Source organism: Somniosus microcephalus, chromosome 4, assembly GCF_052327205.1.
Source record: "Somniosus microcephalus isolate GS21.2 chromosome 4, FLI_Smic_1.0, whole genome shotgun sequence".
Taxonomy (NCBI): Eukaryota; Metazoa; Chordata; class Chondrichthyes; order Squaliformes; family Somniosidae; genus Somniosus; species Somniosus microcephalus.
In genome coordinates, this window is record NC_140990.1 from 256029827 (window position 1) to 256041445 (window position 11619).

An 11619-nucleotide genomic window follows, 5' to 3' on the forward strand; every position below is an offset into this window, starting at 1 on the left:
TTGATTTACTGAATAATTTCCTATTCCATTCGAATTGAATAGCAAGTCTTCAGGGTTTTGCTGGCACTTTGGGGATCAAATTCCACAGTTCTAAAAATTGTAAATGGGTGGCCTTTAATTTATATGTATTTCTTTACCTACTTATTTAATTTTTATCCCTTACCAGTTTTAAAACTAAAAATACACAACAAGGTGGTAGGCATAATGTATCAGATGGACTACGCATATCTGATGTACTTCGACTGTAACTTCAGCGGGAGTCCATTGGACCGGCTGAAAACTAGGCTAGGACTGTGTGGTGTATGTGCCTTTAAGAGCAATTATGGTGTATGTGCCTTTAAGAGCCCCAGGTGTGCGTAATGCCGGTAATTGCCACTTGGGCTATATAAGCCTGTGTATTGTGTATATCCTTTAGAAACCCCCCCCCCAGACTTGCTTAGTAAATACCTATGAACCAACTCCTGTCTTCAGTGTCTTTATCTACACACGGACACTACAGTGGCGACGAAGTGGAAACGGACTTACCTGCAATTCGGCAGCACCTCAAGGACATCGATTCCTCCAGCGTCCAGAAGACACAAGGAAGTAAGAGAAACTGTGGTTTCACCAGCTGGCCAAGCTGGTGACAGGTACTGCGCTAATCCTTCCTGGGCATCAGGCTGGAGCTCCAGCGGCGGGCTCTACAGCTGAGACAGGCAGCGAAATCGGAGGCAAGCAATAACGGACTGGGAGGGTGCACTCGAGAGACGGCCGGCGCGGCAAGCAGGTCAGCGTTTAGACCTCCGTCGGGAACGAGTCTCCAACAGTGAATAAACGGAAACCACAGTAAAACAGCGTTGTTATCGGTAGCAGCGGCGGGAAAGCGCGGGAAGCGCCATATCGTTGCTACAGAGAGAGAAAAAAAAAAAAGCGCGGGAGGCGCCATATCTTTTCTGAAATGCCTAAATCTGGTAATATTGAGGCTTTTCATGGCGAAATAGAAGATTGGACCACATACGTGGAAAGAGTAGAGGTTTATTGCACTGCAAATGGAATAACAGATGAAAAAAAAGCTTCAGTACTTCTGAACTTAATGGGCGCGAAGACATACGGGCTGTTACGAAATTTAATCACTCCAGCCAAACCAAAGGACAAGACTTTTAAAGAAATTGTTGATACCCTGCAGGAGCATTTAAACCCAACACCGCTGCTGATAGCGGAATGATTCAAGTTCTTCAAGAGAAATCAACACAAGAATGAAAGTAACGCTGATTACCTAACCGAATTAAGAAAGCTATCAAAGTACTGCCAATTCGGAGCAGGACTATCGGATTATCTTCGAGACAAATTTGTTTGCGGTCTCTTAAGTGAAGGAACACAAAAAAGACTGCTTTCTGAAAAAGATTTAACATTGGACAAAGCTTTCAGTATGGCTGTATCATACGAAGCAGCAGCAAAAGGAGCTGCAGAGATACAACAAGAGACACAGGACTTCGGCACCCATAAAATGACACAGGAGTTCGGAAGATGTTATCGCTGCGGCAGATCCACCCATAACCAGAGGGACTGCTGGTTCAAGGGCAAAGCATGCAGGCAATGTGGTAAGATTGGACACATTGCACGGGTATGCCAATCTGGACAAAATAAATCCACTGACAGAAAACAAAGAATCAATAAAGAAAAGTACAGGAAGGTACAAATGATGGCGGACAGTAGCTCCGAAGACCAGAATAGCGATAGCGACTCTGGAAACAAGAGACTAAGCTGTCTCAAATTACATAATGTACTTGCCAAAGAGGATTACCAAACCATTTGGGTTACCCTCACAATAGCAGGGTCCCCAGTTAAAATGGAGCTAGATACAGGATCAGCTCTAACCGTAATAAATCGACGAGATTACGAGAGGCTATTTTCGCATATACCTCTAAAAGACACATCCATTATCTTAAAAGCATATACGGGGCAGAAAGTCTACCCCAAAGGAAAAATAAGGGTGCCTGTGGTATACAACGGCAAAGAAATACAAAAGTTGTATTTATACATTCTACAAGATGGTGGTCCACCGTTGTTGGGACGTGAATGGATAAGGAAGATACGTTTAGACTGGCACTCCATTCAGGCACTGACGGTGACCAGTAAGGAAAAAAACAATGATGACATCATGCCTGAACGATTAAAAGACATCTTGGCCAACGCCAAAGAAGTGTTTCAAGAGAAACTAGGAACCTTGAAAGGCATCACCGCCTCAATAAAAGTGGAAGATACAGCAATTCCAAAAAATTTTAAGGCAAGACCGGTGCCATACGCAATACGTCCGGCAGTCGAGGCAGAGCTGAAGAATTTGGAAAGGGCAGGCGTATTATCCAAAGTAGATTGGAGCGAATGGGCAACACCCATCGTTCCAGTCATGAAAAAAACATTGAAAAATAACTCTGAGGAAGAGAAAAAAATTCGCATCTGTGGGGACTTTAAGGTGACTGTAAACCCGGTCCTTCACACGGTACAGTATCCTCTTCCGAGGATAGAAGATATTTTCGCCTCACTATCCGGAGGGAAACGTTTCACAAAAATTGACTTGGCACAGGCATATCTACAGATGGAGGTTGAGGAGACCTCTAAAAAGTATCTCACAATAAACACAGACAAAGGCCTGTACCAGTACAATCGACTGGTTTTTGGAATAGCATCAGCTCCAGCTATCTGGCAAAGAGCTATGGAGCAAGTCCTGCAAGGGATTCCGGGGACTCAATGCTACCTAGACGACATCCTTATAACAGGAGAAAATGACAACGAGCACCTTGCCAATTTGGAGCAGGTGCTCACTAGGCTGAAAGAACGAGGCCTACGAGCAAATCGCCCCAAGTGCGAATTTTTCCAAAATCAGATATCATATTGTGGCCACATAATTAATAAGGAAGGGTTGCATAAGTCACCTGAAAAAATTGAAGCAGTTATAAAAGCCCCAGCACCTGAAAATGTTTCACAATTAAGGTCATTCCTGGGATTAATAAATTACTATCATAAATTTTTACCGAACTTATCAACTATTCTACACCCTCTTAATGATCTTCTACAGACAGGAGTGATTTGGAAATGGAACGAAGACTGTAAACGTGCCTTCCATAAATGTAAAGACTTAATCACATCCGAGAAAATTTTGGCTCATTACAACCCATCACTACCAATCAGACTGGCGTGCGATGCATCCCCTTACGGCATAGGAGCGGTATTGTCCCATAGATTCCCTGATGGCTCGGAACGGCCGATAGCTTTTGCGTCACGCTCATTGAACTCAGCTGAGCGTAACTATGCCCAGATAGACAGGGAAGCACTCCGCCTGGTATGGGGAGTGAAGAAATTCAACCATTACCTACACGGACAAAAATTTACCTTGCTGACTGACCATCAACCCCTCATCTCCATATTCAACCCTAAAAAAGGTGTCCCCATTATGACGGCACAAAGACTACAGAGGTGGTCCCTTTTTCTAGGGGCACACCAATACAACATTGAATACAAAGGGTCAAAACAGCATGGGAATGCTGACGGTTTATCACGCCTACCGTTGCCAACGATAGAAGAGGCACCTACAGTAGACCCAGTAGAGATATTCCACTCTACCATAGTGGAATGTCTACCGGTGACAAATTCTGCCATTGAAAGGGAGACAAGAAATGACCCTACTCTCTCACGGGTCTACGATTTAACAGTGAAGGGATGGCCAGCACATGGCGAACCACTGTTGCCAGCATACTCGCAAAGAAGAGAACAGCTGTCAGTGTGCCGAGGAACCTTGATGTGTGGATCCAGAGTGGTGATTCCGCCCAAACTCCAGGATAAAGTGCTAAAGGAGCTTCACGAGGGGCATCTGGGTGGAGTGAAAATGAAGAACCTAGGTAGGGCGTTTGTATGGTGGCCAGGTATCGATGGAGACATCGAAGACATGACCAAGAGCTGCCTAGGATGCCAGAAGGTCCAAAATGCTCCGCCACAGGCCCCTCTACATCCATGGGAGTGGCCCTCATCTCCCTGGCAAAGGGTGCACATCGACTTTGCTGGTCCATTTATGGACTCAATGTTCTTAATCGCAGTTGATGCACACTCCAAGTGGCCGGAGGTAATAAAGATGTCCTCCACCACCACGGAAAAAACCATCACAGTATTAAGGACCATATTTGCCAGGAATGGGCTGCCGGAGCAGATATGTTCTGATAATGGACCGCAATTTGTGTCCGAAGAATTCAGAAAGTTCTTAAAGAACAATGGGGTAAAGCACTACACGTCTGCCCCATACCATCCCGCCACCAATGGATTGGCTGAAAGGTTTGTCCAGACCTTCAAGAAGGCCATCAAGGCCATGGGTAATGAAGACATAAAACTTCAGCACAAGGTGGATAACTTCTTATTTGCATATAGGAATGCAACGCATATGGTTACTAACCAAACTCCCGCCATGATGTTCTACAATAGAAACCTAAGATGCCGGCTGGATTTGGTCAAGCCCAACATCCGAAGGGACGTGGAGAACCGGCAGTTTCAGGGCATGAATGAAAGGCCAACTAGGGCCTTCCAGATAGGCCAACCGGTTTTGGCCCGGGAATACCGTACTGAGAAATGACAGCCTGGAACTATCTGCACACGATTAGGACCACTGATGTATACCGTGGACATCGGAGACAGCATAATAAGGCGCCATGCTGACCAAATCATCAAGTCATCCGAAAAGGGACAACCTACACCACCACTCTATACATCTAACGATGAAGTAGAGATACCCATATCTACCTCCGATCCGGTGATACTGGAGCCCGATGAACCCGACACTGGCCTTCAAGCCGAATCAGCCTTGCCAGAAGAACCTACTACACCACCAGAAACTACTACACCCCCGAGGCATTATCCGGACCGAGTCAGGAAGCCTCCTGAGAGACTAACTTATAATTAATTAATACAGCAATGTATATTATTTTGCATATAACATGTAATTTTACTTAAAATATGATGTACTAGTTAGCTAGAAGGGGAGGAATTGTGGTGTATGTGCCTTTAAGAGCAATTATGGTGTATGTGCCTTTAAGAGCCCCAGGTGTGCGTAATGCCGGTAATTGCCACTTGGGCTATATAAGCCTGTGTATTGTGTATATCCTTTAGAAACCCCCCCCCAGACTTGCTTAGTAAATACCTATGAACCAACTCCTGTCTTCAGTGTCTTTATCTACACACGGACACTACAGACTGGGATACACTGGGTCCTTCCCTTGCGTCCAAATATCCTGTATGGTCTATTGGGGATGGAGCCTCTGTTTGCCCAGACATGCCCATCATTGTAAGGGGACAGAGACTTCCTACATCAGGAGTTCCCATGCCTCAGGCCTTCAGAGCCTGGTCTAACAAGGCCTACCTCCCTGAACACCAGCGATTGCGATATCCAGGTCAGAATTTAGGCCTGGACCCCTAAAGAACAAAGGGTTTAAAAAAAAAAAAAAATCCAAATTGTAATGCAGCCCTTAGCAATGAGGCTTTTGCAGACACAATTGTGTTGTTTCTGGTGAGATGCCCGACACCCCACCCTGGGCTCACTGCACTTTCCAGGTGTTTTAATATAGTGAACACCCCAGATAAACCCCTAGTGACATGAGTGCCTTCCATTTTCAGGCTAACTAGTAATGTTCTCCTGACCATGGAAAGTTTGCTGGGGTCAGTTGTGAAGGTTCCCACTGTTTTCTATCAATAAGGATGTTTATGCAATAGAATAAGATCAGGGTCATTGAGCTACAGTGACTGAATAAGTCAAATATCACTTTTATTTAAATGTATTCTGGGATTTTGTCACTGATGCTTTGGGGATTCAATTTCAAAACTCGGACAATTATTCCATGAAAACTGCAGCTGTTATATTTTATATTTATTCAACTTACCTATGTATTTAATTTTTATCCTTTTCCATTTTTAAAGCTGATAATACACAGCAAGATGGTATGCAAGATTTAGCAATACTAGGGAGGGGAGTGGGATGTAACTGCAGTCGGGGCAGTCCTGGGCTTTGGTAGCACTGGGGTCTGATAGTACTGCTGTGAGGCTGCTGGAGTTTGGTAGCCTGGGGAAAGGGTCTTTTGATCTGGTATCACTGTGGGGGAGGAAGTGGTGGGGAGGGGGGCTGGAGTTTGGGACAGCTGGGAGTAGAGTGTGAGGTTTGACTCACTGGTGGATTCCTGGTGTACATCAGCATAGAGGAGAGAGACAGGGCATGAGCCCTACTCCAACGGTTGTGGGGGTGGGGGCTGGGATAGGGAGGTCCCACGTCCATCAACTTTCTAAATAATCTCTGAAAATATTGAATTTGGTATTTTGTGAATTGGTTCCTGGGTGTCTATTTATGTGTCTGTTTCTGTCTGTCTCTTTCTATCTCACAGCTGCAGTGCAATGTAATCATTCTAATTGCTAATTATCAAAAAAAAACATAGGTAGTAATTAGAGCTTTCTAAATACAATTCAGTTGGTTCTTATTTGATAAAACAAATGAAATGAGGAAAGCCACTAGCTCTTGCTTTCTCTGTGTGACAGCTTTTAGGAATTTGAATGTGTGCATTTTCTAACTGTCAAAATAACAGAGATAATCAAATGAGGTAGTTAGAAGCTGCTTCCTTCAAAAAGTAACTAATTAATTACAATGAGGAAAAACACCCTGTGTGCGATTTTTCAACTGGTGGATGTTTGTTTCTTGCTTGAAAACCCAGCGGCCAGCAACTGGAGAGAAGGGGGGGGAGGAGACGGGAGAGGGGGGGGAGGAGACGGGAGGGGGGGGGGAGGAGACGGGAGGGGGGGGGGAGGAGACGGGAGGGGGGGGGGAGGAGACGGGAGGGGGGGGAGGAGACGGGAGGGGGGGGGAGGAGACGGGGGGGGGGGGAGGAGACGGGAGGGGGGGGGAGGAGACGGGAGGGGGGGGGAGGAGACGGGAGGGGGAGGGGGGGAGGAGACGGGAGGGGGAGGGGGGGAGGGGGGGAGGAGACGGGAGGGGGAGGGGGGGAGGAGACGGGAGGGGGAGGGGGGGGAGGGGGGGAGGAGACGGGAGACGGGAGGGGGAGGGGGGGAGGAGACGGGAGACGGGAGGGGGAGGGGGGGAGGAGACGGGAGGGGGAGGAGGGGGAGGGGGGGAGGAGACGGGAGGGGGAGGGGGGGGAGGAGACGGGAGGGGGAGGGGGGGGAGGAGACGGGAGGGGGAGGGGGGGGAGGGGGAGGAGACGGGAGGGGGAGGGGGGAGGAGACGGGAGGGGGAGGGGGGAGGAGACGGGAGGGGGAGGGGGGGGAGGAGACGGGAGGGGGAGGGGGGGGAGAAGACGGGAGGGGGAGGGGGAGGGGAGGAGACGGGAGGGGGGGAGGAGACGGGAGGGTGGGGGAGGGGGGAGGAGACGGGGGGGGAGGGGGGAGGAGACGGGGGGGAGGGGGGAGGAGACGGGGGGGAGGGGGGAGGAGACGGGGGGGGAGGGGGGAGGAGACGGGGGGGGGAGGAGACGGGAGGGGGGGGAGGAGACGGGGGGGGAGACGGGAGGGGGGGAGGAGACGGGAGGGGAGGAGACGGGAGACGGGAGGGGGGGAGGAGACGGGAGGGGGGGGGAGGAGACGGGAGGGGGGGGAGACGGGAGGGGGGGGAGGAGACGGGGGGGGAGGGAGGAGACGGGAGGAGACGGAGGGGGGGAGGAGACGGAGGGGGGGGGAGGAGACGGGAGGGAGGAGACAGGAGGAGGGGGGGGAGGAGACGGGAGGGGGGGGAGGAGACGGGAGGGAGGAGACGGGAGGAGGGGGGGGAGGAGACGGGAGGGGGGGGAGGAGACGGGAGGGGGGGAGGAGACGGGAGGGGGGGGAGGAGACGGGGGGGGAGGAGACGGGGGGGGGAGGAGACGGGAGGGGGGAGGAGACGGGAGGGGGGGTGGAGACGGGAGGGGGGGTGGAGACGGGAGGGGGGGGGAGACGGGGGGGGAGACAGGAGGAGACGGGAGGGGGGGAGACAGGAGGAGACGGGAGGGGGGGAGGAGACGGGAGGGGGGGAGACAGGAGGAGACGGGGGGGGGAGACAGGAGGAGACGGGGGGGGGAGACAGGAGGAGACGGGAGGGGGGGGAGACAGGAGGAGACGGGGGGGGGAGACAGGAGGAGACGGGAGGGGGGGAGGAGACGGGAGGGGGGGGAGGAGACGGGAGGGGGGGGAGGAGACGGGAGGGGGGGGAGGAGACGGGAGGGGAGACGGGGGGGGAGGAGACGGGGGGGGGGAGGAGACGGGGGGGGAGACGGGAGGAGACGGGAGGGGGGGGAGACGGGAGGAGACGGGAGGGGGGGGGAGACGGGAGGAGACGGGAGGGGGGGGAGACGGGAGGAGACGGGAGGGGGGGGGAGACGGGAGGAGACGGGAGGGGGGGGAGGAGACGGGAGGCGGGGGGAGGAGACGGGAGGGGGGGGAGGAGACAGGAGGAGGAGACGGGAGGAGGAGACGGGAGGGGGGGAGGAGACGGGAGGGGGGGAGGAGACGGGAGGGGGGGGAGGAGACGGGGGGGGGGGAGACACGGGAGGGGGGGGGAGAGACGGGAGGGGGGGAGACGGGAGTGGGGGGGAGACGGGGGGGGGAGACGGGGGGGGGAGACGGGGGGGGGGAGACGGGGGGGGAGACGACGGGAGGGGGGGGGAGACGGGAGGGGGGGAGACGGGAGGGGAGGGGGGGGAGACGGGAGGGGAGGGGGGGGGAGACGGGAGGGGAGGGGGGGAGACAGGAGGGGAGGGGGGGGAGACAGGAGGGGGGGAGACAGGAGGGGAGGGGGGGGAGACAGGAGGGGAGGGGGGGGAGACGGGAGTTGGGGGGGGAGACGGGAGGGGAGGGGGGGGAGACAGGAGGGGAGGGGGGGGAGACAGGAGGGGAGGGGGGGAGACAGGAGGAGGGGGGGGAGACAGGAGGGAGGGGGGGGAGACAGGAGGGGAGGGGGGGGAGACAGGAGGGGAGGGGGGGAGACAGGAGGGGAGGGGGGGAGACAGGAGGAGGGGGGGGAGACAGGAGGGGGGGGGGAGACAGGAGGGGAGGGGGGAGACAGGAGGGGAGGGGGGAGACAGGAGGGGAGGGGGGGGAGACAGGAGGGGAGGGGGGGGAGACAGGAGGGGAGGGGGGGAGACAGGAGGGGAGGGGGGAGACAGGAGGGGAGGGGGGGAGACAGGAGGGGAGGGGGGGAGACGGGAGTTGGGGGGGAGACGGGAGGGGAGGGGGGGGGAGAGAGACAGGAGGGGAGGGGGGGAGACAGGGGGGGGAGACAGGAGGGGAGGGGGGGAGACAGGAGGGGAGGGGGGAGACAGGAGGGGAGGGGGGGAGACAGGAGGGGAGGGGGGGAGACAGGAGGAGGGGGGGAGACAGGAGGGGGGGGAGACAGGAGGGGAGGGGGGGAGACAGGAGGGGAGGGGGGGAGACAGGAGGGGAGGGGGGGAGACAGGAGGGGAGGGGGGGAGACAGGAGGGGAGGGGGGGAGACAGGAGGGGAGGGGGGGGAGACAGGAGGGGAGGGGGGGAGACAGGAGGGGAGGGGGGGAGACAGGAGGGGGGGGAGACAGGAGGGGAGGGGGGGAGACAGGAGGGGAGGGGGGGAGACAGGAGGGGAGGGGGGGAGACAGGAGGGGAGGGGGGGGAGACAGGAGGGGAGGGGGGGGAGACGGAGGGGAGGGGGGGAGACGGAGGGGGGGGGGGAGACGGGGGGGGGACGGGGGAGGGGGGGGAGACAGGAGGGAGGGGGGGAGGAGGGGGGGAGACAGGAGGGAGGGGGGAGACAGGAGAGAGGGGGGGAGACAGGAGGGGGGAGGAGGGAGACAGGAGGGGGGGCGGGGGAGACAGGAGGGGGGGACAGGAGGGGGGGAGACAGGAGGGGGGGGGAGACTGCTCTCACTGCAGTCAGGGAGTGGTGGAGACAGAGATGCACTTCCTCACAGCTTGTGGAAAATATCAGGGCATCAGGGAGAATTTCTACCAAAAATTCTCACAAATATGCCCTGATTTCAGAAATCTGAATGACAACCAAAAACTCCCATTCCTACTGGGAGAGGAGAGAAGCTGTATAACACTGGCGGCGCACTATGTTACAGCTTGCCATGAACAGAGGGACAACCAGTAAACTAAGAAAAAAATATATATAAACAATGCGAATGTATATTTATACACTCAGGGATATACCTGTTTATACACTGTATGAATAGAACTGCGTTTATGTGCTAAACCATAAATGTATTTTGATGCTTTGGCAACATAAGATGTAACTTATCATGCCAATAAAGCGATTTAAATTGTAAATTGTAAATTGGGAGACAGGAGGGGGGGGAAGACAGAAGGGGGGAGACAGAAGGTGGGGGGGAGAGAGAAGGGGGGGAGACAGAAGGGGGGGAGCGCCTCGGCCGCCCCATTAACACTCAAGGCCTGCCTGATATAATTTCAGGTGGGCCTGTAAATGGGCAAGCAGCCTGCCCACCTGAAACAGTTGTAGTACTCCGATTGTAATTTTCAGGTACAAATGGGTGGAGTATGCGCCATGTCCACTCTGCCCAGTTGTAGCAGGTGTTGGTTGGCCTAACTAGCAGTCCTTAAAGGGACCATTGGTGGCTGCACACACAACGGCCCAGGAAATGAAAAAACACATTTTGGTGGAGCCATGAGAAGCAGGAATGCTCCTCCTGGGTCCCCCAATAAAACTCTGGCCCGCTGCCGGCCCCGGGATTGTCTCCCCATCCAGGGCCATCCTGCCAGCTGTCTCATTGTGGGAGCCAGCTGATTTCCCAAACTCCCAGAACAGGCATGCTGTAGCGGGGCACCCACTTTGGGCCTGCAGCTCACTGGTAATATACTAATGAGTTTCGGGCTTCATGCCGGCACCAACGGGTGGGCAAAGCGGTGGCTCTGCCAACTTCGTACCTGTGTCGGGCACTACATTAAAATCAGCTCCTTGTGACTCTTTAAACTTTATACAATTTCTAAAGTTCACAGAGCACAAAACAAAAGTTACAACGGATGTGTAATCACTGGTCTGTCTTTTACTCAATCAGACTCTCACTCGCACACGCACAGACACGTATATTAATTACAAACAAAGCCTCTTTGTTTTGAAAAACAGACAGCCTCCCTGTTTAGAAAACAAATATAGCCTGAAAACACAGATGAAAATTTTTTCAGGAAGAAATAATACTATAAACACCAATCATAAACAGTAGTAACACTGAACAATCAGAAACTCCTGAATGAGACTTCAGACAGGACAGACACAAAAACAAATATTACATATATCTCCATTCAAATAAAAAAATCCAAACAGGTTTATACAACTAAATATTTCATAATAGGGGTGTGGGAACAGGAATCGGCCATTCAGCCCCTCAAACTTGTTCTGCCATTCAGTTAGATCATGGCTGATCTGTACCTCAACTCCATTTACCCGTCCTTTCTCCAAATCCCTTAATACATTTACCGAACAATAATCTATCTCTCTCAGTTTTGAATTTTTCAATTGACCTAGCCTCAACAGCTTTTTGAGGGAGATAGCAGCTTCTTATCAGCATAACATGAGGCCCTAAAAGGTTTCTGCTGTAAAAAATGCTGTCTTGACAGCCTAGTGGATAATGGCGCAACC

At 53.4% G+C, this 11619-nt stretch overlaps 1 protein-coding gene across 6 annotated transcripts in view; it reads right to left on the reverse strand.

Annotated features, from left to right (window-relative positions):
• Positions 1–11619, reverse strand: part of kalrna (kalirin RhoGEF kinase a) — a 1017450-nt gene that overhangs the window by 21878 nt on the left and 983953 nt on the right. The window lies entirely within an intron of this gene.